The sequence below is a fragment of the Thermobia domestica genome, chromosome 6 (assembly GCF_964235325.1).
Source record: "Thermobia domestica chromosome 6, izTheDome1.hap1.1, whole genome shotgun sequence".
In the NCBI taxonomy this organism is placed as follows: domain Eukaryota; kingdom Metazoa; phylum Arthropoda; class Insecta; order Zygentoma; family Lepismatidae; genus Thermobia; species Thermobia domestica.
This window is the reverse complement of record NC_137459.1, coordinates 144,431,360-144,458,502: the sequence shown is the minus strand read 5'-3', so window position 1 is coordinate 144,458,502 and position 27,143 is coordinate 144,431,360.

Genomic DNA, 27,143 nt, shown 5'->3' with positions numbered 1-27,143 from the left:
AGATTTCATTTCATTTTTTTTATCCGTCTTTCAGGGTCTCATCCCTTACCTACAACAACGTAGTTTGATTAACCTGTTGTACCAAAACGTTTGGAAAGAACCTGTGAGTGTGACTTATTGATAGTTATGCAATATGTTGACAGAGTACTAGTCTTCATTTCAGCAACGAAGGTGCCCTTAGGCGATCACGTTGCTCTCCACTTTTATCTGTGCCTTGTAAATCGTAACATTGTGTTTAAAGGCAAACAGAAACAACGTCAGTTGTTTAGTAGTTCTTTGTAGAGTAACTGATAAGACGTTTGTCTTTTACACAAATACCTTTTGCCAGATTGCTGTTTGAAGCTTTTTGCTTTATACACTATAAAACAACATATCCAGATTCAGAGAAATCCACAGAAATTTTAAAGAAGACTGAAAAATATCTTTATTATTCAGATGCTTTATTATTATTATTATTATTATTATTATTATTATTATTATTATTATTATTATCTTGAATACTGAGATACAAAGAACAAAAACTCCGTCACCATTAACATGGAAGCGAAAATGACTTCAAATTGGAAATAATACATCAATGCATTTAATTTCGGAGAGAGGCTATAGGGAAGACACGGATCCAGGGAGCGATCGGGGCAATTGCCCCCCTCCCACGGAAGAGGAAGCTTTCTTATTTTATATATAAATAAAACCCATCCCAGAATTTGGAGCTCTTAAAACTAGTTAAGTAGCGATATTACAATCCATGCCCTCCCCCCAGAAGTTCGTTCTGGATTCGCCCCTGCTACAGGGTACTTTAGGGTTCACTGCTTTTTCTTGCAATCCATGCTCATTGTTGGATAAGTATTATATTTTATTATATTATTTGTCAAATTGAGCGAAATAGTTTTACCACAGCGGCAAATTCAACATTTAGGTTTAGGAAAAACAACGCATTGGTTCAAACACACAGAGAAAGAGAGAGTCCATTTGTTCGGGATGTTTTTTGAGGTTCGCGGCGTCACCAACAAGAAATCTTGCTAAAACATGTATTGTTTTTAACAAGGAACATAAATGGGCATCAGGTATATCAGTACTTCAAATGAAAAGCAAAAAGAAAAGAGAGACAAAGATGAGTGTAATTTCCTATACTGTATTTTCGGCATTGAAGAATACCGTTACTGTTTTACTGATCTACTGTACGCACTTCTGCGTTTAACTAACCAAGCCCCAATCATGCTATATATACCATATATCGGCTAGGTCCAATCTGCTGCCAATGCGCCTTTTCTTCAAGGAACTTTTTTTTCTTATTACACGCTCAGAAACAAGGATAATCACCCGAAACCTGAGAAGATCTGGAGAAGGACCCAGTAACAATAAACTGACAAAGGGAAGGAAAGACAAAAGTGGAAAACTATTGTAATCCAAAGTCGAGGCATTTTTTCTTGCAATAACCGACCCTTCAAGTCGGGGGAAGTTACTTGAAATAATAGTAATACATATTTAACTTGCTCCTTATTTTAGCTTACGTAGTAATTTATGACACAAAGATGTACCGCAATTTGCAATACATTTTTCAATTTGCATTGCATTTCCATGTTTGCACTGCATTCCATTCCCATTTGCACTGCAAACTGCCATGCGATACAACATTTAAAAAATGCAAGGAGATTTCTGACCAGTTGTTCTTTCAGAAAAAATGTTCCGGGTGGGGGGGGGGGGCTGCTGGTACTATTCTATTTATTATTGTATTATAGACGTAATATTTTTGTCTCCTCCGGGAGGGGGGCAGTGCCCCAAAAACATATCTGGAAGAAATACTGTTTCTGACACCAAGATAAGACAAAAGGTAATAACAAACCTGGGTGCACAAATGCTTAATTTCGGAGTTATAAGCTGCCAAAAACATGAAGAAATGAACTTTAAAGGTCCATAGCTCCAAAACTAGGCGACCTACCGTAGTAGGGTCAAGACTTTATTTAGGAACTAGTAGGTGCGCTATCCAAATATACATGCTTCAGAATTCTGCCATATTTCTGCAACAATTTTTATACAGGTATTTGGTGAGTACTTCAAATTATATGCACATAGCCAAAGTTCCTCTCTAAAAATTGTCGCGTGTGTACGCATTCTGAAACATTGTATTTTTTGATAGCGCACATATTAGTTTCTAAGTGAAGTCTTAACCCGACAAGGATAGGTAGGGATGCGCACGAGACAAGATTTGAGGCTTTCTCGTCTCGAAAATGTGCTGTAAAAGTGATGTCTCGACTCGAAAAATGTATTCTTTTTTATTGGAAAAGCTGTGTCTCGACTCGAAATTGGTCAGGAAAATTCTGTCTCTACTCGTCTCGTGCGCATCCCTAACGATAGGTCCCATAGTTTTACACCTATAAACCCTTAAAGCCGCGGATCCAGGATATGATCAAGGGAGCGACTAAATCACAGTTTACCGCTTTATCCAGTGTAAAGCAGGATTGAAGCCTATTTTATCCAGTGTATATATATAAAACTGTTTCTGAGTGATTAGTTTCTTCAAAACTATTTTTAAAAATATGTGAAGAGTTTTGAGACATTCGAGTCGAATCAAGATTTTTACGAGCAGTCTCGATTCGACTCGAATTTTACAAATTGTGTCTCGACTCGTGCGCATCATTACTTCTCGGTTCGGTTCGATATTGAATAAGCTGTGAGCCAAGCCGCACAAGTCGTTGACAACCGTAGACCCAGGCAAAACAGTTTTTAACATGTTTGCTGCCACGCTATAACTTTTAACAAATTTTGGCCCAAGCACAAGTACTTGCTCCTCCGGAACTCAAACCCAGAACCTCGTGAAAGATGTCCTTGTGTCCTAGATTTCACGACTACCGAAATCGGCAGTCAACTAGGTTTTAGTATTCAGACGCAAACCGATTATCTTTCAAGTTTAATTACAGAATTTAATAATAATAATAATAATATAAATAATAATAATAATAATAATAATAATAATAATAATAATAATAATAATAATAATAATAATAATAATAATAATAATAATAAGTTGATGGGAAGTAGCAACATTGATAATAATTATATTGTTTATGTAGAAAAAGTGAAAAGGGAAATTGAAACTACACACAAGATTTGAATCGATTTGGCTCGAATCGACTCGAAACTCGATCTAGAGCTCCCTCGTTGCTAAGCGGTTAGCGTACGCGCCATTGGCGTGGAAGACCAGGGTTCGATTCCCGGCGGGAGCTCATGTGGTTCGGATTCCACGTTAATCAGTAGGTCCACGTCTCATATAGCCTCACTGCTGACAGGGACGCTAAACTAAAATCAACTCAACTGAACTCGAAAGTCGATCCAAATTCGAGCCGAGTTTCGAGTCGAGTTGGAAGAAATTTTTCGAGTCGAGTTCTCGAGTCGAGCTAAAAGATGTCTTTTTCGAGTCGAATCGACTTTTAAAAAACTCGCTCGCACTCGCTCGTGCCCATCCCTAGCCACTGCCACTAAGTGCAGTAGTAATGTCAGAAATCAGGCTCAGGCCACGAAGCTCAAGAAATGGGGTCCTGACATTATGGGATCGGGTCCCTTCTATTCACCTATCAAAGATGAAGTTGTTGGACGGCGTTGGTTACATTTGAAAGGTTTTGATCCGTTGAGCACAATGGTGATATCAGAAATCGATCCCTAGCCTTGAACCTCAAGAAACTGGGTCCGGAAGTTTTAGACACGGATCCTTTCTATTCCCGCTTTAAACATGGGGTTGTTGGACGCGGATGATAACAATGGAAAGATCCTAATCGTTTGAGGACAGCGTAATGTCCGAAATCGGTTTCTGGCCTCAAAGCGCCAAAAATGATGTTCCGAATTGGCTCAATATCAATACCTGCTTGCGCAAGATAGCACAACATTTATAGCTGTATGGATGGTTTTATCTCGCGTAATAAAGTACTGAGATTGAACCACAGCAAAGGTTTATATCACAAACCAAATGCTTGGGAACGAATCTGATTTCTGACATAACCGCAATGCTCAAAAGACCAAGATTAAAACAAGACAATGATTAAAGCAAGACAATGATGATAGAAGAATTGGTTGAATGCAATGCGGGAGGAAGCTGGAGTATCTGGGAAAACCCACGGACACGACCTTGTCCACAACAAACTCACCTGAACGGGGATCCATACAATAAGGACCCCACGCACCAGAGGAAGCTCTCTACCACTTAGCCACCGTCCCCAATGATTAAAGCAAGTAAATGATAATAGAGGAATTGGTGGAATGAAAATGGGAAGTAGCACGATAACCCTGAGAAAACCAAGGGATACGATCTTGTCCACCACAAACTTAATTGACCAACCAGAGGAAGCGCTGTACTACTGAGCCACTGCGCCCAATGACTGAAGAGAGTAAACGATAATAGAGGATTTGGTGGAATGAAGAGTGGGAAGAATCGGGAGTTCCATGACAAAACGCACGGATACAATCTTGTCATTACAAAATTACTTGGCCCAAGAGAAAGCGCTCTACCACTGAGCCACTGCGCCCAATGATTGATCCAAGTCAATGATAATAAAAGAATTGCTGGAATGAAACGTGGGAGGAAGCGTGAGTACTCTGACAAAACCGACAGATACGAACTTGTCCACCAAAAATTTCTTAGAGGGTATCGAAACAATAAAAACCCCACACACAAGACGACGCGTTCTACCACTGAGCCATCGTGCGAAATGATTAAAAGATTTCAATGATAATAGAGGAATTGTTTGAATGAAACTTGGGAAGAAGCGGGAGTACCCTGAGAAGAACCACGAATACGATCTTGTCCACAACAATTTTACTTGACCGGAGATCAAAACAACAGTGACCCCACGCACCAGAGGAAGCGCTCAACCACTTACACACCGCTCCCAATGATTAAAGCAAATAAATGATAATAGAAGAATTGGTGGAATGAAATGTGCGTGAAAGCGGGAGTACTCTGAACAAACCCACGGATGCGATCTTGTACACCACAAAACTTACTTGGCCCGCCAGAGGAAGCGCTCTAGCACTGAGCCACTGCGCCCAATGATTGAACCAATTGAATTATTATAGATGAACTGCTGGAATGAAAAGTGGGAAGATGCAGAAGTACACTGAGAAATAGCACGGATGCAATCTTGTCACTTACAATCTTACTTGGCCATCCAGAGTAAGCGCTCTACCACTGAGCCCAATGATTGAACCAAGTCAGTGATAATAGAAGAATTAGTGGAATAAAATGTCGGAGGAAACGCAAGTACTCTGACAAAATTCACGGATACGATCTTGGCCACCACAAACTTACTTGGCCGACCAGAGGAAGCGCTCTACCACTGAGCCACTGCGCCCAATGATTAAAGTAAGTAAACGATAATAGAAAAATTGGTGGAATGAAAATTGGAAGAAGCAGGAGTACACTGAGAAAACCCACGAATACGATCTTGTCATTTACAAACTTACTTGGCCGACCAAAGGAAGCGCTCTACCACTGAGCCACTGCGCCCAATGACTGAACCAAGTAAATGATAATACAAGAATTGATGGAATGAAATGTGGGGGGAAGCGAGAGTACCCTGACAAATCCGACGGATACGATGCTGTTCATCACAAACTTACTTGGCCCAAAAGAATAAGCTCTCTACCACTGAGCCATTGCGCCCAATGATTGAACCAAGCCAATGATAATAGAATTGCTGGAATGAAATGTGGGAGAAAGCGGGAGTACTCTGACAAAACCCACGGATATGATCTTGTCCACCACAAAACTTACTTGGTCCACCAGAGGAAGCGCTCTACCACTGAGCCACTGCGTCCAACGATTGAACCAATTGAATGATTATAAATGAATTGGTGAAATAAAAAGCGGGAGGAAACGCGAAAACTCTGACAAAACTCACGGATACGATCTTGTCCACCACACAACTTACTTGGCCTGCCAGAAGAAGCACTCTACCACTGACCCACTGCGCCCAATGATTAAAGTAAGTCAACGATAATAGAGGAATTGGTGGAATGAAAAGTGGAAAGAAGCAGGAGTACACTGAGAAAACCCACGGATACGATCCTTCATTTACAAAGTTACTTGGCCCACCAGAGAAAGCGCTCTACCACTGAGCTACTGCGCCCAATGATTAAAGCAAGTCAATGGTAATAGAGGAATTGGTGGAATGAAATGTGGGAGGAATCGGGAGTACCTTGGCAAAACCCACGTATACGATCTTGTCCACCAAAATAGTACTTGGCCCACCAGTGAAAGCACTCTACAACAGGGCCGCCCGCGCAATGATTAAGTCAATGATAATAGAGGAATTGATTGAATGAAGAGTGCGAAGAATCGGGAGTACTCTGACAAAACCCACGGATTCGATCATGTCCATTTAAAGTATATTTTGACCACCAGATAAAGCGCTCTACCACTGAGCCACTGCGCCCAGTGATTGAACTAAGTCAATGATAATAGAGGAATTGGTGGAATGAAACTTGGGAAGAAGCGGGAGTAAGCTGAGAAAAACCACGAATACGATCTTGTCCACAACAAACTTACTTGACCGGGGAACAAAACAATAAGGACCTTAAGCACCAGAGGAAGCGCTCCACCACTTAACCTCCGCTCCCAATGATAAAAGCAAGTAAATGATAATAGATTAATTGGTGGAATGAACAGTATTAAGGATCGGTAGTACCATGTCAAAACCCACGGATACAATCTTGTCCATTACAAACTTACTTGGCCCAACAGAGGAAGCGCTCTACCTCTGAGCCACTGCTCTCAATGATTGAACTAAGTCAAAATAATAGAAGAATTGGTGGAATGAAATGTGGGAGGAAGCGGGAGTACTCTGATAAGACCGACAGATACAATCTTGTCCACCAAAAACTTCTTAGACGGGTATCGAAACAATAAGGACCCCACGCACCAGATGAAGCGTTCTACCACAGAGCCATCGTGCCAAATGATTCAAGGATTTCAATGATACTATAGGAATTGTTTGAGTGAAACTTGGGAAGGAGCGGGAGTACCCTGAGAAAAACCACGAATACGATCTTGTCCACAACAATCTTAGTTGACCGGGGAAAAAACAATATGGACCCCACGCACCAGTGGAAGCGCTCCACCACTTAACCACCGCTCCCAATGATTAAAGCAAGTAAATGATAATAGAAGAATTTGCTGGAATGAAATGTGGAAGGAAGTCCGAGTACCCTGACAAAACCGACGGATGCGATCTTGTCCATCACAAATTTACTTGGCCCAAAAGAGGAAGCGCTCTACCACTGAACCACTGCGCCCAATGATTGAACCAATTCAATGATTATAGATGAACTGCTGGAATCAAAGTGGGAAGAAGCAGGAGTACACTGAGAAAAACCACGGATACAATCTTGTCACTTACAAACTTACATGGCCAACCAGAAAAAGCGCTCTACCACTGAGCCCAATGATTGAACCAAGTCAGTGATAATAGAAGAATTAGATGAATAAAATGTTGGAGGAAACGCGAGTACTCTGACAAAATTCACGGATACGATCTTGGCCACCACAAACTTACTTGGCCGTCCAGAGGAAGCGCTCTACCACTGAGACGCTGCGCCCAATGATTAAATCAAGTAAATGAAAATAGAGGAATTTGTGGAATGAAGAGTGGGAAGAATCGGGGATAACATGACAAAACACACGGATACGATCTTGTCCATCACAAACTTACTTGGCCGACCAAAGGAAGCGCTCTACCACTGAGCCACTGCCCCCTATGTTGAACCAAGTCAATGATAGTAGAGGAATTGGTGGAATTAAATGTTGGAGGAAGCAAGAGTACCCTGACAAAACCGACGGATGCGACCTTGTTCATCACAAACTTACTTGGCCCAAAAGAGGAAGCGCTCTAATACTGAGCCACTGCGCCCAATGGTTGACCAAAATCAATGATAATAGAAGAATTCGTGGAATGAAATGTGCGTGAAAGTGGGAGTACTCTGAAAAAAACCACGGATACAATCTTGTCACTTACAAACTTACTTAGCCAACCAGAGTAAGCGCTCTAAAACTGAGCCCAATTATTGAACCAAGTCAGTGATAATAGAAGAATTAGTGGAATAAAATGTGGGAGGAAACGCGAGTACTATGACAAAATTCACGGATACGATCTTGGCCACCACAAACTTACTTGGCCGACCAGAGGAAACGCTCTACCACTGAGCAGCTGCGCCCAATGATTAAAGTAAGTAAACGATAATAGAGGAATTGGTGGAATGAAAAGTTGTAAGAAACAGGAGTACACTGAGAAAACACACGAATACGATCTTGTCATTTACAAACTTACTTGGCCCACCAGAAGAAGCGCCCTACCACTGAGCCACTGCGCCCAATGATTAAAGCAAGTCAATGATAATAGAAGAATTGATGGAATGGAGGATCCGAGGAATCGGAAGTACTCTGACGAAACCCAAGGATACGATCCTGTCCACTAAAAATATATTTTGCCCACCAGAAGAAGCGCTCTACCACTGAGCCACTGCGCCCAGTGATTGAACCAAGTCAATGATAATAGGAGAATTGGTGGAATGAAATGTGGGAGTAAGCGGCACTACTCTGACAAAACTGACCGAAAAATTTTTTTTCTACCACAAATTTACTACCACGGGAATCGAAACACTAAGGACCGCACGCACCAGATGTATCGTTCTGCCACTGAGCCACCGCACCGAAAGATTAAAGCAAGTAAATGATAGAGGTATTGCTGGAATAAACAGTGGGACGGATCGGGAGTATCCTGACAAAACACACGGATACAATCTTGTCGATTACTAACTTACTTCAGCCACCAGAGGAAGCGCTCTATCACTGAGCTACTGCGCCCAATGATTGAACCAAGTCAATGATAATAGAAGAATTATTGGAATGAAATGTGGGAGAAACCAGGAGTTTTCTGACGAAACCCGCGAATACGATCTTGTGTACCAAACAACTTACTTGGCCCACCAGAGGAAGCGCTCTACCACTGAGCCACTGCGCCCAATGATTAAAGTAAGTAAATGATAATAGAAAAATTGGTGGAATGAATTGTGGGAGGAAGCGGGAGTACGCTGATAAGACCGAGAGATACAATCTTGTCCACCAAAAACTTCTTAGACGGGTATCGAAACAATAAGGACCCCACGCACCAGAGGATGCATTCTACCACTGAGCAACCGTCCGAAATGATTGAAAGATTTCAATGATAATAGAGGAATTGGTTGAATGAAACTTGGGAAGAAGCGGGAGTACCCTGAGAAAAACCACGAATACGATCTTGTCCACAACAAATTTACTTGACCGGGGATGAAAACAATAGTGACCCCACGCACCAGAGAAAGCTCTCCACCACTTAGCCACCGCTCCCAATGATTAAAGCAAATTTATGATAATAGAAGATTTGGTGGAATGAAATGTGGGAGGAAGTCAGAGTACCCTGACAATACCGACGGATGCGATCTTGTCCATCACAAACTTACTTGGCCCAAAAGAGGAAGCGCTCTACCACTGAGCCACTGCGCCCAATGATTGAACCAATTGAATTATTATAGATGAACTGCTGGAATGAAAAGTGGGAAGAAGCAGGAGTACATTGAGAAAAACAACGGATACAATCTTGTCACTTACAAACTTACTTGGCCAACCAGAAGAAGCGCTCTACCACAGAGCCACCCCGCCGAATGGTTAATATAGGACAATGATAGTAGAGAAATTGGTGGAATGAACAGTGGGAAGGATCGGGAGTACCATGGCAAAACCCACGGACACAATCTTGTCCACCACAAAACTTTCGTGGTCCACCAGAGGAAGCGGTCTATCACTGAGACACTGCGTCCAATGATTGAACCAATTGAATGATTATAAATGAATTGGTGAAATAAAAAGTGCGAGGAATCGCGAGTACTCTGACCAAACTCACGTATACGATCCTGTCCACAACACAACTTACTTGGCCTACCAGAGGAAGCAATCCACCACTGACCCACTGCACCCAATGATTAAAGTAAGTCAACGATAATAGAGGAATTTCTGGAATTAAAAGTGGAAAAAAGCTGGAGTACACTGAGAAAACCCACGGATACGATCTTGTCATTTACAAACTTACTTGGCCAGCCAGAGGAAGCGCTCTATCACTGAGCCACAGAGCCCAATGATTAAAGCAAGTCAATGGTAATAGAAGAATTGGTGGAATGACGTGTGGGAGAAATCGGGAGTACCCTGGCAAAACCCACGTATCCGATCTTGTCCACCACAAAAGTACTTGGCCCACCAGCGGAAGCACTCTACCACAGTGCCGCCCCGCACAATGATTAAGATAGGTCAATGATAATAGAGGAATTGATGGAATGAAGAGTCCGAAGAATCGGGAGTACTCTGTCAAAACCCACGGATTCGATCCTGTCCACTAAAATATATTTTGACCACTAGATAAAGCGCTCTACCACTGAACCACTGCGCCCAGTGATTGAACCAAGTCAATGATAATAGAAGAATTGGTGTAATGAAACTTGGTAAGAAGCGGGAATACACTGAGAAAAACCTCGGATACGAACTTGTCCACTACAAACTTACTTGACCGGGGATCAAAACAATAAGGACCCCACGCACCAGAGGAAGCGCTCCACCACTCAACCACCGCTCCCAATGATTAAAGCAAGTAATTGATAATAGAGGAATTGGTGGAATGAACAGTGGGAAGGATCGGGAGTACCATGTCAAAATCCACGGATACAATCTTGTCCATTACAAACATACTTGACCCAACAGACGAAGCGCTCTACCTGTGAGCCACTGCGCCCAATGATTGAACCAATCAATGATAACAGAAGAATTGGTGGAATGAAATATCTGAGAAACCGGGAGAGCTCAAACAAAACCCACGAATACGATCTTGTGTACCAGACAACTTACTTGGCCCACCAGAGGAAGCGCTCTACCTCTGAGCCACTGCTCCCAATCATTGAACCAAGTCAATAATAATAGAAGAACTGCTGGAATGAAATGTGGGAGGAAGCGGGAGTACTCTGATAAGACCGACGGATACAATCTTCTCCACCAAAAACTTCTTAGACGGGTATCGAAAAAATAAGGACCCCACGCACCAGATGAAGCGTTCTACCACAGAGCCATCGTGCAAAATGATTCAAGGATTTCAATGATAATAGAGGAATTGGTTGAATGAAACTTGGGAAGAAACGGGAGTCTCCTGAGAAAACCCACGAATACGATCTTGTCCACAACAAACTTACTTGACCGGTGATCAAAACATTAAGGAAACCACGCACCAGAGGAAGTGCTCCACCACTTAACCACCGCTCTCAATGATGAAAGCAAGTAAATGATAATAGAAGAATTGGTGGAATGAAATGTGGGAGGAAGTCCTAGTACCCTGCCAAAACCGACGGATGCGATCTTGTCCACCACACAACTTAGTTGTCCCACCAGAGGAAGTGCTCTAGTACTGAGCCACTGCGACCAATGATTGAACAAGTCAAAAATAATAGAAGAATTGATGGAATGAAATGTGCGAGAAAGCAGGAGTACTCTGAAAAATCCCACGTATGCGATCTTGTCCACCACAAAACTTACTTGGCCCACCAGAGGAAGCGCTCTACCACTGAGCCACTGCACCTAATGATTGAACCAATTGAATGATTATAGATGAACTGGTGGAGTGAAAAGTGGGAAGAAGCAGGAGTACACTGAGAAGAACCACGGACACAATCTTGTCACTTACAAACTTACTTGGCCAACCAGAGAAAGCGCTCTACCACTGAGCCCTATGATTGAACCAAGTCAGTGATAATAGAAGAATTAGTGGAATGAAATGTGGAGGAAACGCGAGTACTCTGACAAAACTCACGGATACAATCTTGTCAACCACTCAGATTACTTGACCTACCAGAGGATGCGCTATACCACTGAGCAAGTGGGCCCAATGATTACAGTAAATGAATGATAATAGAGGAATTGGTGGAATGAAAAGTGGAAAAAAGCAGGAGTACACTGAGAAAACCCACAGATACGATCTTGTGATTTTCAAACTTACTTGACCCACCAGAGGAAGCGCTGCACCACTGATCCACTGCGCCGAATGATTAAAGCAAGTCAATGGTAATAAAAGTATTGGTGGAATGAATTGTGGGAGGAAGCGGGAGTACGCTGATAAGACCGAGAGATACAATCTTGTCCACCAAAAACTTCTTAGACGGGTATCGAAACAATAAGGACCCCACGCACCAGAGGATGCATTCTACCACTGAGCAACCGTCCGAAATGATTGAAAGATTTCAATGATAATAGAGGAATTGGTTGAATGAAACTTGGGAAGAAGCGGGAGTACCCTGAGAAAAACCACGAATACGATCTTGTCCACAACAAATTTACTTGACCGGGGATGAAAACAATAGTGACCCCACGCACCAGAGAAAGCTCTCCACCACTTAGCCACCGCTCCCAATGATTAAAGCAAATTTATGATAATAGAAGATTTGGTGGAATGAAATGTGGGAGGAAGTCAGAGTACCCTGACAATACCGACGGATGCGATCTTGTCCATCACAAACTTACTTGGCCCAAAAGAGGAAGCGCTCTACCACTGAGCCACTGCGCCCAATGATTGAACCAATTGAATTATTATAGATGAACTGCTGGAATGAAAAGTGGGAAGAAGCAGGAGTACATTGAGAAAAACAACGGATACAATCTTGTCACTTACAAACTTACTTGGCCAACCAGAAGAAGCGCTCTACCACAGAGCCACCCCGCCGAATGGTTAATATAGGACAATGATAGTAGAGAAATTGGTGGAATGAACAGTGGGAAGGATCGGGAGTACCATGGCAAAACCCACGGACACAATCTTGTCCACCACAAAACTTTCGTGGTCCACCAGAGGAAGCGGTCTATCACTGAGACACTGCGTCCAATGATTGAACCAATTGAATGATTATAAATGAATTGGTGAAATAAAAAGTGCGAGGAATCGCGAGTACTCTGACCAAACTCACGTATACGATCCTGTCCACAACACAACTTACTTGGCCTACCAGAGGAAGCAATCCACCACTGACCCACTGCACCCAATGATTAAAGTAAGTCAACGATAATAGAGGAATTTCTGGAATTAAAAGTGGAAAAAAGCTGGAGTACACTGAGAAAACCCACGGATACGATCTTGTCATTTACAAACTTACTTGGCCAGCCAGAGGAAGCGCTCTATCACTGAGCCACAGAGCCCAATGATTAAAGCAAGTCAATGGTAATAGAAGAATTGGTGGAATGACGTGTGGGAGAAATCGGGAGTACCCTGGCAAAACCCACGTATCCGATCTTGTCCACCACAAAAGTACTTGGCCCACCAGCGGAAGCACTCTACCACAGTGCCGCCCCGCACAATGATTAAGATAGGTCAATGATAATAGAGGAATTGATGGAATGAAGAGTCCGAAGAATCGGGAGTACTCTGTCAAAACCCACGGATTCGATCCTGTCCACTAAAATATATTTTGACCACTAGATAAAGCGCTCTACCACTGAACCACTGCGCCCAGTGATTGAACCAAGTCAATGATAATAGAAGAATTGGTGTAATGAAACTTGGTAAGAAGCGGGAATACACTGAGAAAAACCTCGGATACGAACTTGTCCACTACAAACTTACTTGACCGGGGATCAAAACAATAAGGACCCCACGCACCAGAGGAAGCGCTCCACCACTCAACCACCGCTCCCAATGATTAAAGCAAGTAATTGATAATAGAGGAATTGGTGGAATGAACAGTGGGAAGGATCGGGAGTACCATGTCAAAATCCACGGATACAATCTTGTCCATTACAAACATACTTGACCCAACAGACGAAGCGCTCTACCTGTGAGCCACTGCGCCCAATGATTGAACCAATCAATGATAACAGAAGAATTGGTGGAATGAAATATCTGAGAAACCGGGAGAGCTCAAACAAAACCCACGAATACGATCTTGTGTACCAGACAACTTACTTGGCCCACCAGAGGAAGCGCTCTACCTCTGAGCCACTGCTCCCAATCATTGAACCAAGTCAATAATAATAGAAGAACTGCTGGAATGAAATGTGGGAGGAAGCGGGAGTACTCTGATAAGACCGACGGATACAATCTTCTCCACCAAAAACTTCTTAGACGGGTATCGAAAAAATAAGGACCCCACGCACCAGATGAAGCGTTCTACCACAGAGCCATCGTGCAAAATGATTCAAGGATTTCAATGATAATAGAGGAATTGGTTGAATGAAACTTGGGAAGAAACGGGAGTCTCCTGAGAAAACCCACGAATACGATCTTGTCCACAACAAACTTACTTGACCGGTGATCAAAACATTAAGGAAACCACGCACCAGAGGAAGTGCTCCACCACTTAACCACCGCTCTCAATGATGAAAGCAAGTAAATGATAATAGAAGAATTGGTGGAATGAAATGTGGGAGGAAGTCCTAGTACCCTGCCAAAACCGACGGATGCGATCTTGTCCACCACACAACTTAGTTGTCCCACCAGAGGAAGTGCTCTAGTACTGAGCCACTGCGACCAATGATTGAACAAGTCAAAAATAATAGAAGAATTGATGGAATGAAATGTGCGAGAAAGCAGGAGTACTCTGAAAAATCCCACGTATGCGATCTTGTCCACCACAAAACTTACTTGGCCCACCAGAGGAAGCGCTCTACCACTGAGCCACTGCACCTAATGATTGAACCAATTGAATGATTATAGATGAACTGGTGGAGTGAAAAGTGGGAAGAAGCAGGAGTACACTGAGAAGAACCACGGACACAATCTTGTCACTTACAAACTTACTTGGCCAACCAGAGAAAGCGCTCTACCACTGAGCCCTATGATTGAACCAAGTCAGTGATAATAGAAGAATTAGTGGAATGAAATGTGGAGGAAACGCGAGTACTCTGACAAAACTCACGGATACAATCTTGTCAACCACTCAGATTACTTGACCTACCAGAGGATGCGCTATACCACTGAGCAAGTGGGCCCAATGATTACAGTAAATGAATGATAATAGAGGAATTGGTGGAATGAAAAGTGGAAAAAAGCAGGAGTACACTGAGAAAACCCACAGATACGATCTTGTGATTTTCAAACTTACTTGACCCACCAGAGGAAGCGCTGCACCACTGATCCACTGCGCCGAATGATTAAAGCAAGTCAATGGTAATAAAAGTATTGGTGGAATGAAATGTGCGAGGAAGTGAGAGTACCCTGACAAAACCGACGGATACGATCTTGTCCACCTGAAAACTTAGTTGTACCGCCAGAGGAAGCGCTCTACCACTGAGCCACTGTGTCCAATGATTGAACCAATTGAATGATTATAGATGAACTGGTAGAATGAAAAGTGGGTAGAAGCATTGGTACATTGAGAACAACCACGGATATGATCTTGTCGCTTACAAACTTATTTGGGCAACCAGAAGAAGCGCTCTACCACTGAGCCACTGCGCCCAATAATTGAACCAAATTAATGGTAATACAAGAATTGGTGGAATGAAATGTTGCAAGTAGCCAGAGTACCTGAAAAAACCGACGGATACGATCTTGTCCATCACAAATTTACTTAGCCCAAAAGAGGAAGCGCTCTACCAGTGAGCCACTGCGACCAATGATTGAACCAAGTCAATGATAATAGAAGAATTGGTGGAATGAAATGTGCGAGGAAGCGGGAGTACTCTGACAAAACCCACGGGTGCGATCTTGTCCACCTCTAAACTTACTTGGACCGCCAGAGGAAGCGCTCAACCACTGAGCCACTGCGTCCAATGATTGAACCAATTGAATGGTTATAGATGAACTGGTAGAATGAAAATTGGGAAGAAGCAGGAGTACATTGAGAAAAACCAAGGATACGATCTTGTCGCTTACTAACTTTTTTGGGCAACCAGAAGAAGAGCTCTACCACTGAGCCACTGCGCCCAATAATTGAACCAAGTCAATGATAATAGAAGAATTCGTGGAATGAAATGTTGCAAGTAGCCAGAGTACCTGAAAAAACCGACGGATGCGATCTTGTCCATCACAAACTTACTTGGCCTACCAGGGGAAGCTCAGCCGCTGAGCCACTGCGCCCAATGATTGAACCAAGTCAATGATAATAGAAGAATTGCTGGAATGAAATATGGGAGGAAGCGAGAGTACTCTGATAAAACTAACGGATACGATTTTGTCCACCACGAAATTTACTTGGCCCACCAGAAATAGCGCTCTACCACGGAGCCACTGCCTCCAATGATTGAAGCAATTGAATGATTATAAATGAACTGTGTTAATGAAAAGTGGGAAGAAGCAGGAGTATACTGAGAAAACCCACGGATACGATCTTGATATTTACAAACTTACTTGGCCCATCAGAGGAAGTGCACTACCACTGAGCCACTGCGCCCAATGATTGAACCAAGTCAGTGATAATAGAAAAATTGGTGGAATGAAATGTGGGAGGAAACGCGAGTACTCTGAAAAAACTCACGGATATGATCTTGTCCACCACACAACTTACTTGGCCTACCAGGGGAAGCGTTCTACCACTGAGCCACTGCCCCCAATGATTAAAGTAAGTCAACGATGATAGAGAAATTGGTGCAATGAAAAGTGGGAAAAAGCAGGAGTACACTGAGAAAGCCCACGGTTACGATCTTGTCATTTACAAACTTACTTGGCCCAGCAGAGGAAGCGCTCTACCACTGAGCCACTGCGCCGAATGATTAAAGCAAATCAATGGTAATAGAAGAATTGGTGGAATGAAATTTGTGAGGAATCGGGAGTACCCTGGCAAAACCCACGTATCCGATCTTGTCCACCACAAGAGTACTTGGATCACCAGTGTAAGCACTCTACCACAGTGCCACCCCGCCCAATGATTAAGATAGGTCAATGATAATTGAGGAATTGATGGAATGAAGAGTCCGAAGAATTGGGAGTTTTCTGACGAAACCCAAGGATACGATCCTGTCCACTAAAAATATAGTTTGCCAACCAGATAAAGCGCTCTACCCACTGCAACCAATGATTGAACCAAGTATTGATAATATAAGAATTTTTGAAAAAAGGTGGGAGTAAGCGGCACTACTCTGACAAAACCCATGGATAAGATTTTTCTACCACAAATTTACTACCACGGGAATCGAAACACTAAGGACCGCACGCACCAGAAGTAACGTTCTACCACTGAGCCACCGTGACCATGATTAAATAAAGTAAATGATAATATAGGAATTAGTGGAATGAACAGTGGGAAGGATCGGGAGTACCATTACAAAACCCACGGATACAATCTTGTCCATTACAAGCTTACTTGTCCCACCAGAGAAAGCGCTCTACCACTGAGCCACTGCACCCAATGACTGAACCAAGTCAATGATAATAGAAGAATTAGTGGAATGAAATTTGCGAGAAAGCGGGAGTACTCTGGCAAAACCCACAGATGAGATCTAGTACACCACAAAACTTACTTGGCCCGCCAGAGGAAGCGGTCTACCACTCACCAACTGCGCCCAATAATTGAACCAATTGAATTATTACATATGAACTGGTGAAATGAAAAGTGAGAAGAAGCAGGAGTACACTGATAATAACCTCGGATACAATCTTGTCACTTACAAACTTACTTGGCCAACCAGAGGAAGCGCTCTACCAGTGAGCCCAATGATTGAACCAAGTCAGTAATAATAGAAGAATTAGTGGAATGAAATGTCGGAAGAAAGGCAAGTACTCTGACAAAACTCACGGATACGATCTTGTCCACGACACAACTTACTTGGCCTACCACAGGAAGCGCTCTACCACTGAGGCACTGCGCCGAATGATTAAAGTAAGTAAACGATAATAGAGGAATTGGTGGAATGAAATGTGGGAAGAAGCAGGAGTACACTGAGAAAACCCACGGATACGATCTTGTCATTTACAAACTTACTGGGCCCAACAGAGTAAGCGCTCTACTAGTGAGCCACTGCGCACAATGATTAAAGCAAGTCAATGGTAATAGAAGAATTTTTGGAATGAAATGCGGGAGGAATCGGGAGTACCCTGGGAAAACCAACGGATACGACCTTGTCCACCAAAAAAGTACTTGGCCGACCAGTTTAAGCGCTCTACCACAGAGCCACCCCGCCCAATGATTAAGATAGGTCAATGATAATAGAGGAATTGATGGAAAGAAAAGTGGGAAGAATCGGGCGTAGCCAGAGTAAACCCACGGATACGATCCTGTCCACTACAGATATTATTTCCCCACCAGGTAAAGCGCTCTACTACTGAGCCACTGCGCCCGGTGATTGAACCAAGTAAATGATAATAGAAGAATTGGTGGAATGAAATATGGGAAGAACCGGGAGAACTTTGACAAAACCCAAGGATAAGAATTTTCTACTACAAATTTACTTCCACAGGAATGGAAATACTAAGTAACCCACACATCAGATGTAACGTTGTACTACTGAGCCACCGTGACGAATTATTAATGCAAGTAAATGATAATTGAAGAATTAGTGGAATGAACAGTGGGAAGGATCGAGAGTACCATGATAAAACCCACGGATACAATCTTGTCCATTACAAGCTTACTTGACCCACCAGAGGAAGCGCTCTACCACTGAGCCACTGCGCCCAATGATTGAACCAAGTCAATGGTAATAGATGAATTGGTGGAATGAAATGTGGGAGGAATCGGGAGTACCCTGGGAAAAGCCACGGATACGACCTTGTCCACCACAGAAGTACTTGGCCGACCAGTGGAAGCCCTCTACCACAGAGCCACCCCGCCCAATGATTGAGATAGGTCAATAATAATAGATGAATTGATGGAATAAGAGATTGGGAAGAATCGGGCGTAGCCAGAGTAAACCCACGGATACGATCCTGTCCACTACAAATATTATTTCCCCACCAGGTAAAGCGCTCTACCACTGAGCCACTGCGCCCAGTGATTGAACCAAGTCAATGATAATAGAAGAATTGTTGGAATGAAATATATCAAGAACCGGAAGTACTTTAGCAAAACCGACGTATCCGATCTTGTCCGCCACAAGAGTACTTGGCCCACCAGTGAGAGCACTCTACCACAGTGCCTCCCCACCCAATGAATAAGATAATTCAATGATTATTGAGGAATTGATGGAAATAATAGTCCGAAGAATCGGGAGTTCTCTGACGAAACCCAAGGATACGATTCTGTCCACTAAAAATATATTTTGCCCACCAGATAAAGCGCTCTACCCACTGCAACCAGTGATTGAACCAAATCAATGATAATATATGAATTTTTGAAAAAATTTGGGAGTAAGCGGCACTACTCTGACAAAACCCACGGATAAGTTTTTTCTACCACAAATTTACTACCACGGGAATCGAAACAGTAAGGACCACACGCACCAGAAGTAACGTTCTACACCTGAGCCAACGTTACGAATGATTAAAGCAAGTAAATGATAATAGAGGAATTAGTGGAATGAACAGTGGGAAAGATCGGGAGTACCATGACAAAACCCACGGTTACTCTCTTGTCCATTACAAGCTTACTTGACCCACCAGAGGAAGCGCTCTACCACTAAGCCACTGCGCCCAATGATTGAACCAATTGAATGATTAAAGATGAACTGCTGAAATGAATAGTGGGAAGAAGCAGGAGTACAATGAGAAAAACCAAGGATAAAATTTTGTCACTTACAAACTTACTTGGCCAACCAAAGGAAGCCCTCTACCACTGAGCCCAATGATTGAACCAAGTCAGTGATAATAGAAGAATTAGTGGAATGAAATGTGGGAGGAAACGCGAGTACTCTGACAAAACTCACGAATACGATCTTGTCCACCACACAACGTACTTGGCCTACCAGAGGAAGCGCTGTATCACTGAGCCACTGCACCCAATGTCTAAAGTAAGTAAACGATAATAAAGGAATTGGTGGAATGAAAAGTGGGATAAAGCAGGAGTACACTGAATAAACCCACGGATACGATCTTGTCATTTACAAACTTACTTGGCCTACCAGAGGAAGGTCTCTGTCACTGAGCCACTGCGACCAATGATTAAAGCAAGTCAATGGTAATAGAAGGATTGGTGGAATGAAATGCGTTACAAATCGCGAGTACCCTGACAAACTCCACGGATACGATTTTGTCCACCACAAAAGTACCTGGCCCACCAGTGGAAGCGCTCTACCACAGAGCTACCCCGCCCAATGATTTAGATAGGTCAATGATAATAGACGAATTGATGGAATGAAGAGTGGGAAGAATCGGGAGTAGCCTAAGTAAACCCACAGATACGATCCTGTCCACAAAAATATATTTTGCCCACCAGATAAAGCGCTCTACCACTGAGCCACTGCGCCCAGTGATTGAACCAAGTCAATGATAGTAGAAGATTTGGTAAAATGAAATGTGGGAGTAAGCGGCACTACTCTGACAAAACCCACGGATAAGATTTTTCTACCAAAAATTTACTACCACGGGAATCGAAACACTAAGGACCCCACGCACCAGATGTAAAGTTCGACCACTGAACCACAGCGAAGAAGGATTAGAGCAAGTATATGATAATAGAGGAATTGGCGGAGTGAAAAGTTGGAAGGATCGCGAGTACCATGACAAAACCAACGGATACAATCTTGTCCATTAAAAACTTACTTGGCCCACCAGAGGAAGCACTCTACCACTGAGCCATTTCGCCCAATGATTGAACCAAGTCAATGATAATAGAAGAATTGGTGGAATGAAATATGGGAGGAACCGGGAGTACTCTGACAAAACCCACGGATACAATCTTGTACATTTCAAACTTACTTAGCCCACCATAGGAAGCGCTCTGCCACTGATTGACTGCGCCCAATGATTGAACCAAGTCAATGATAATAGAGGAATTGGTTGAATGAAATATGGTAGGAACCGGGAGTACTCTGACAAAACCAACGAATACGATCTTGTGTACCAAACAACTTACTTGGCCCACCAGAGGAAGCGTTCTACCACTGAGACATCGCGCCAAATGATTGAAGGATTTGAATGATAGTAGAGGAATTGGTTGAATGATACTTGGGAAGAAGCGGGAGTACCCTGAGAAAAACCACGAATACGATCTTGTCCACAACAAACTTACTTGACCGGGGATCGAAACAATAAGGAAACCACGCACCAGAGAAAGCGCTCCACCACTTAGCCACTGCTCCCAATGATTAAAGAAGTAAATGATAATAGAATAATTCGTGGAATGAAATGTGGGAGGAAGTCAGATTACCCTGACAAAACCGACGGATGCGATCTTGCGACCACAAGACTTACTTGGCCATCCAGAAGAAGCGCTCTACCATTGAGTCCAATGATTGATTCAAGTCAGTAATAATAGAAAAATTAGTGGAATGAATTGTGGGAGGAAACGCGAGTACTCTGACAAAACTCACAAATACGATCTTCTCCACCACACAACTTACTTGGGCTACCAGAGGAAGCTCTCTACCACTGAGTCACTGCGTCCAATGATGGAACCAATTGAATCATTATAGATGAACTGGTGGAATGAAAAGTGAGAAGAAGCAGGAGTACACTGAGAAAAACCACGGATACGATCTTGTTGCTTACAAACTTGTTTGGGCAACCAGAAGAAGCGCTCTACCACTGAGCCAACGCGCCCAATGATTGAACCAAGTAAGTGATAATAGAAAAATTAGTGGAATGATATTTGGGAGGAAACCCGAGTACTCTAACAAAACTAACAGATACGATCTTGTCCACCACACAAATTACTTGGCCCACCAGACGAAGCGCTCTTCCGCTGAGCCACTGCGCCCAAAGATTAAAGTAAGTCAACGATAATGGAGGAATTGTGGAATGAAGAGTGTGAAGAAGCACGAGAAGCATGAGAAAACCAACTAATAAGATTTTGTCCACCACAATCTTACTTGACTCACCACAGGAAGCGCTCTACAACTGAGCCACCGCTCCCAATGTTTAAATCAAGTAAATGAAAATAGAGGAATTGGTGGAATGAAGAGTGGGAAGAATCGGGGTTACCACGACAAAACCCACGGATACAATCTAGTCCATTACAAACTTACTTGGCCTACCAGAGCAAGCGCTCTACCACTGAGCCACTGCGCCCAATGATTGAACCAAGTGAACGTAAATAGAAGAATTGGTGGAATGAAATATGGGAGGACCGGGAGTACTCTGACAAAACCCACGGATAACATTTTTCTACCACAAATTTACTACCACAGGAATGGAAACATTAAGGACCCCACACACAAGATGTAACGTTCTACCACTGAGCCACCGCGCCGAATGATTATAGCAAGTAAAAGATAGAGGAGGAATAGGTGGAATGAACAGTGGGAAAGATCGAGTGTACCATGACAAAACCCACGGATACAATTTTGTCCATTACAAACGTACTTGGCCCGCGAGAGGAAGCGCTCTACCACTGAGCCACTACTCCCAATGATAAAAGCAAGTAAATGATAATAAAAGAATTAGTGGAATGAAATGTGGGAGGACGTCAGAATACCCTGACAAAAACGACGGATGCGTTCTTGTCCATCACAAACTTACTTGGCCCAAAAGAGGAAGCGCTCTAGTAGTGAGCTACTGCGACGAAAGATTGAACCAAGTCAATGATCATAGAAAAATTGGTGGAATGAAATGTGCGAGAAAGCGGGAGTACTCTGACAAAACCGACAGATACAATCTTGTCCACCAAAGACTTCTTAGACGGGTATCGAAACAATAGGCACCCCACCCAACAGATGAAGCGTTCTACCACTGAGCCATCGTGCCAAGTGATTGAAGGATTTCAATGATTATAGATGAACCGGTGAAATGAATAGGTGGAAGAATAAGGAGTACACTGAGAAAAAGCACGGATGCAATCTTGTCACTTACAAACTTAATTGGCCGTCCAGAAGAAGCGCTCTACCATTGAGGCCAATGATTGAACCAATTTAATAAGAATAGAAAAATTAGTGGAATGAAATGTTGGAGGAAGACAGAGTACCCTGACAAAACAGACGGATGCGATCTTGTCCATCACAAACTTACTTGGCCCAAAAGAGGAAGTGCTCTAGTACTGAGCCACTGCGACCAATAATGAACCAAGTCAATGTTAATAGAAGATTTGGTGGAATGAAATGTGCGAAAAAGCGGGAGTACTCTGGAAAAAACCCACGGATGCGATCTTGTCCACCACAAAACTTACTTGGCTTGCCAGAGGAAGCGCTCTACCACTAAGCCACTGCGCCCAATGATTGAACCAACTGAATGATTATAGATGAACTGCTGGAATGAAAAGTGGGAAGAAGCAAGAGTACAATGAGAAAAAACACGGATAAAATCTTGTCACTTACAAACTTACTTGGCAACCAGAGGAAGCGCTCTAACACTGAGCCACTGCGCCCAATGATTAAAGCAAGTCAATCGTAATAGAAGATTTGGTGGAATGAAATGCGGGACAAATCGCGAGTACCCTAGCAAACTCCATGGATACGGTTTTGTCCAAAAAAAAGTACCTGGCCCACCAGTGGAAGCGCTCTACCACAGAGCCACCCCGCCCAATGATTAAGGTAGATCAATGATAATAGAGAAAATGATGGAATGAAGAGTGGGAAGAATCGGGCGTAGCCTAAGTAAACCCACGGATACGATCCTGTCCACTACAGATATATTTTGCACACCACATAAACAGCTATACCACTTAGCTACTGCGCCCAGTGATTGAACCAAGTCAATGATAGTAGAAGATTTGGTAAAATGAAATGTGGGAATAAGCGGCACTACTTTGACAAAACCCACTGATAAGATTTTTCTACCACAAATTTACTACCACGGGAATCGAAACACTAAGGACCCCACGCACCAGATGTAAAGTTCTACCACTGAACCACCGCGCAGAATGATAAGAGCAAGTATATGATAATAGAGGAATTGGTGGAGTGAACAGTTAAAGGATCGCGAGTACCATGACAAAACCCACGGATACAATCTTGTCCAGTAAAAACCTACTTCGCCCACCAGAGGAAGCGCTCTACCACTGAGCCACTGCGCCCAATGATTGAACCAATTTAATGATAATACAAGAATTGGTGGAATGAAATATGGGAGGAATCGAGAGTACTCTGACAAAACCCACGGTTACAATCTTGTGTATAACAAACTTACTTGGCCGACCAAAGGAAGCGCTCTACCTCTGAGACACTGCTCCCAAGGATTGAACCAAGTCAATAATAATAGAAGAATTGCTGGAATGGAATGTGGGAGGAAGCGAGAGTACTCTGACAAAACCGAGAGATACAATCTTGTCCACCAGAAACTTCTTAGACGGGTATCGAAACAATAAGGACACCACGCACCAGATGAAGCGTTCTACCACTGAGCCATCGTGCAAAATAATTAAAGGATTTCAATGATAATAGAGGAATTGGTTGAATGAAACTTGGGAAGGAGTGGGAGTACCCTGAGAAAAACCACAAATACGATCTTGTCCACAAAAACTTATTTGACCGGGGATCAAAACAATAAGGACTCCACGCACCAGAAGAAGCGCTCCACCAGTTAGCCACAGGTACCAATGATTAAAGCAAGTAAATGATAATAGAAGAATTGGTGGAATGAAATGTGGGAGGAAGTCAGAGTACCCTGACAAAACCGACAGATGCGATCTTGTCCATCACAAACTTTTTTGGCAGAAAAGAGGAAGCGCTCTAGTACTGAGCCACTGCGACCAATGATTGAACCAAGTCAATGATAATAGAAGAAATGGTGGATTGAAATGTGCGAGAAAGCGATAGTACTCTGAACAAGCCCACGGATGCGATGTTGTCCGCCACAAAACTTACTTGGCCCGCCAGAGGAAGCGCTCTACCACTGAGCCACTGCGCCCAATGATTGATCCAATTAAATGATTATAGATGAACTGGTGAAATGAAAAGTGGGAAGAAGCAGGAGTACACTAAGAAAAACTACGGATACAATCTTGTTAGTTACAAACTTACTTGGTCAACCAGTGGAAGCGCCATACCATTGAGCCCAAAGATTGAACCAAGACAGTAATTATAGAAGAATTAGTGGAATGAAATGTGGAAGAAAACGCGAGTACTCTGACAAAACTCAAGGATACGATCTTGTCCACCACACAACTTACTTGGCCTACCAGAGGATGCGCTCTACCACTGAGCCACCGCGCCGAATGATTAGAGCAAGTAAAAGATAATAGAGGAATTGGTGGAATGAACAGTGTTAAGGATTGAGTGTAGCATGACAAAGCCCACGGATACAATCTATTCCACTACAAACTTACTTGGCCCACCAGGGGAAGCGCTCTACCACTGAGCCACTGCTCCCAATGATTGAACTAAGTCAATGATAATAGAAGAATTGGTGGAGTGAAATGTGGGAGGAAGCGGGAGTACTCTGACAAAACCGACAGATACAATCTTGTCCACCACAAACTTCTTAGACGGGTATCGAAACAATGTGGACCCCACGCAACAGATGTAGCGTTCTACCACTGAGCTATCGTGCCAAATGATTGAAAGACTTGAATGATAATAGAGGAATTGGTTGAATGAAACTTGGGAAGAAGCGGGAGTACACTGAGAAGAACCACGAATACGATCTTTTCGACTACAAACTTAGTTGACCGGGGATCGAAAAAATAAGGACCCCACGCACCATAGGAAGCGCTCCACCACTTAGCCAGTGCTCCCAATGATTAAAGCAAGTAAATGATAATAGAAGAATTGGTGGAATGAAATATGGGAGGAAACGGGAGTACTCTGACAAAACCCACGAATACGATTTTGTGTACCAATCAACTTACTTGGCCCAAAAGAGGAAGCGTTCTAGTACTGAGCCACTGCGACCAAAGATTGAACCAAGTCAATGATAATAGAAGAATTGGTGGAATGAAATGTGGGAGGAAGCGTGAGTACTCTGAGAAAACCGACAGATACAATTATGACCACCAAAAAATTCTTAGACAGGTATCGAAACAATAAAGACCCCACGCACGAGATGAAGCGTTTCTACCACTGTGCCATCGTGCCAAATGATTGAAGGACTTCAACGATAATAGAGGGATTGGTTGAATGAAACTTGGGAAGAAGCTGGAGTACACTGAGAAAAACCACGAATACGATCTTGTCCACAAAAAACTTACTTGACCTTGGATCGAAACAATAAGGACCCCACGCACCACAGGAAGCGCTCCACCACTTAGCCACCGCTCCCAATGATTAAAGCAAGTAAATAATAGTAGAAGAATTGGTGGAATGAAATGTGGAAGGAAGTCAGAAAACCCTGACAAAACCGACGGATGCGATCTTGTCCATCACAAACTTACTTATCCCAAAAGAGGAAGCGTTCTAGTACTGAGCCACTGCGACCAAAGATTGAACCAAGTCAATGATAATAGAAGAATTGGTGGAATGAAATGTGCGAGAAAACCGGAGTATACTGAAAAAACACACGGATGCGATCTTGTCCAGCACAAAACTTACTTGGCCTGCCAGAGTAAGCGCTCTACCTCTGAGCCACTGCGTCCAATGGTTGAACCAAATGAATGATAAACATGAACTGGTGGAATGAAAAGTGGGAAGAAGCAAGAGTACACTGAGGAAAAACCACGGATACAATCGTGTCACTTACATATTTACTTGGCCAACCAGAGGAAGCGAACTACCACTGAGAGCAATGACTGAACCAAGTCAGTGATAATAGAAGAATTAGTGGAATGAAATGTGGGAAAAAACGCGAGTACTCTGAAAAAACTCACGGATACGATCTGGTCCAGCACAAAACATACTTTGCCTACCAGAGGAAGCGCTCTACCACTGAGCCACTTCGCCCAATGATTAAAGTAAGTCAACGATAATAGAAAAATTAGAGGAATGAAAAGTTGGAATAAGCAGGAATACACTGAGAAAACCCACGGATACTATCTTGTCCACCACTAAAGTACTTGGCCCACCAGTGGAAGCGCTCTACCACAGAGCCACCGAACCCAATCATTAAGTTAGGTCAATGTAAATAGAGGAATTGATGGAATGAAGAGTGGGAAGAATCGGAAGTAGCTTGAGTAAACCCACGGATACGCTCCTGTCCTCT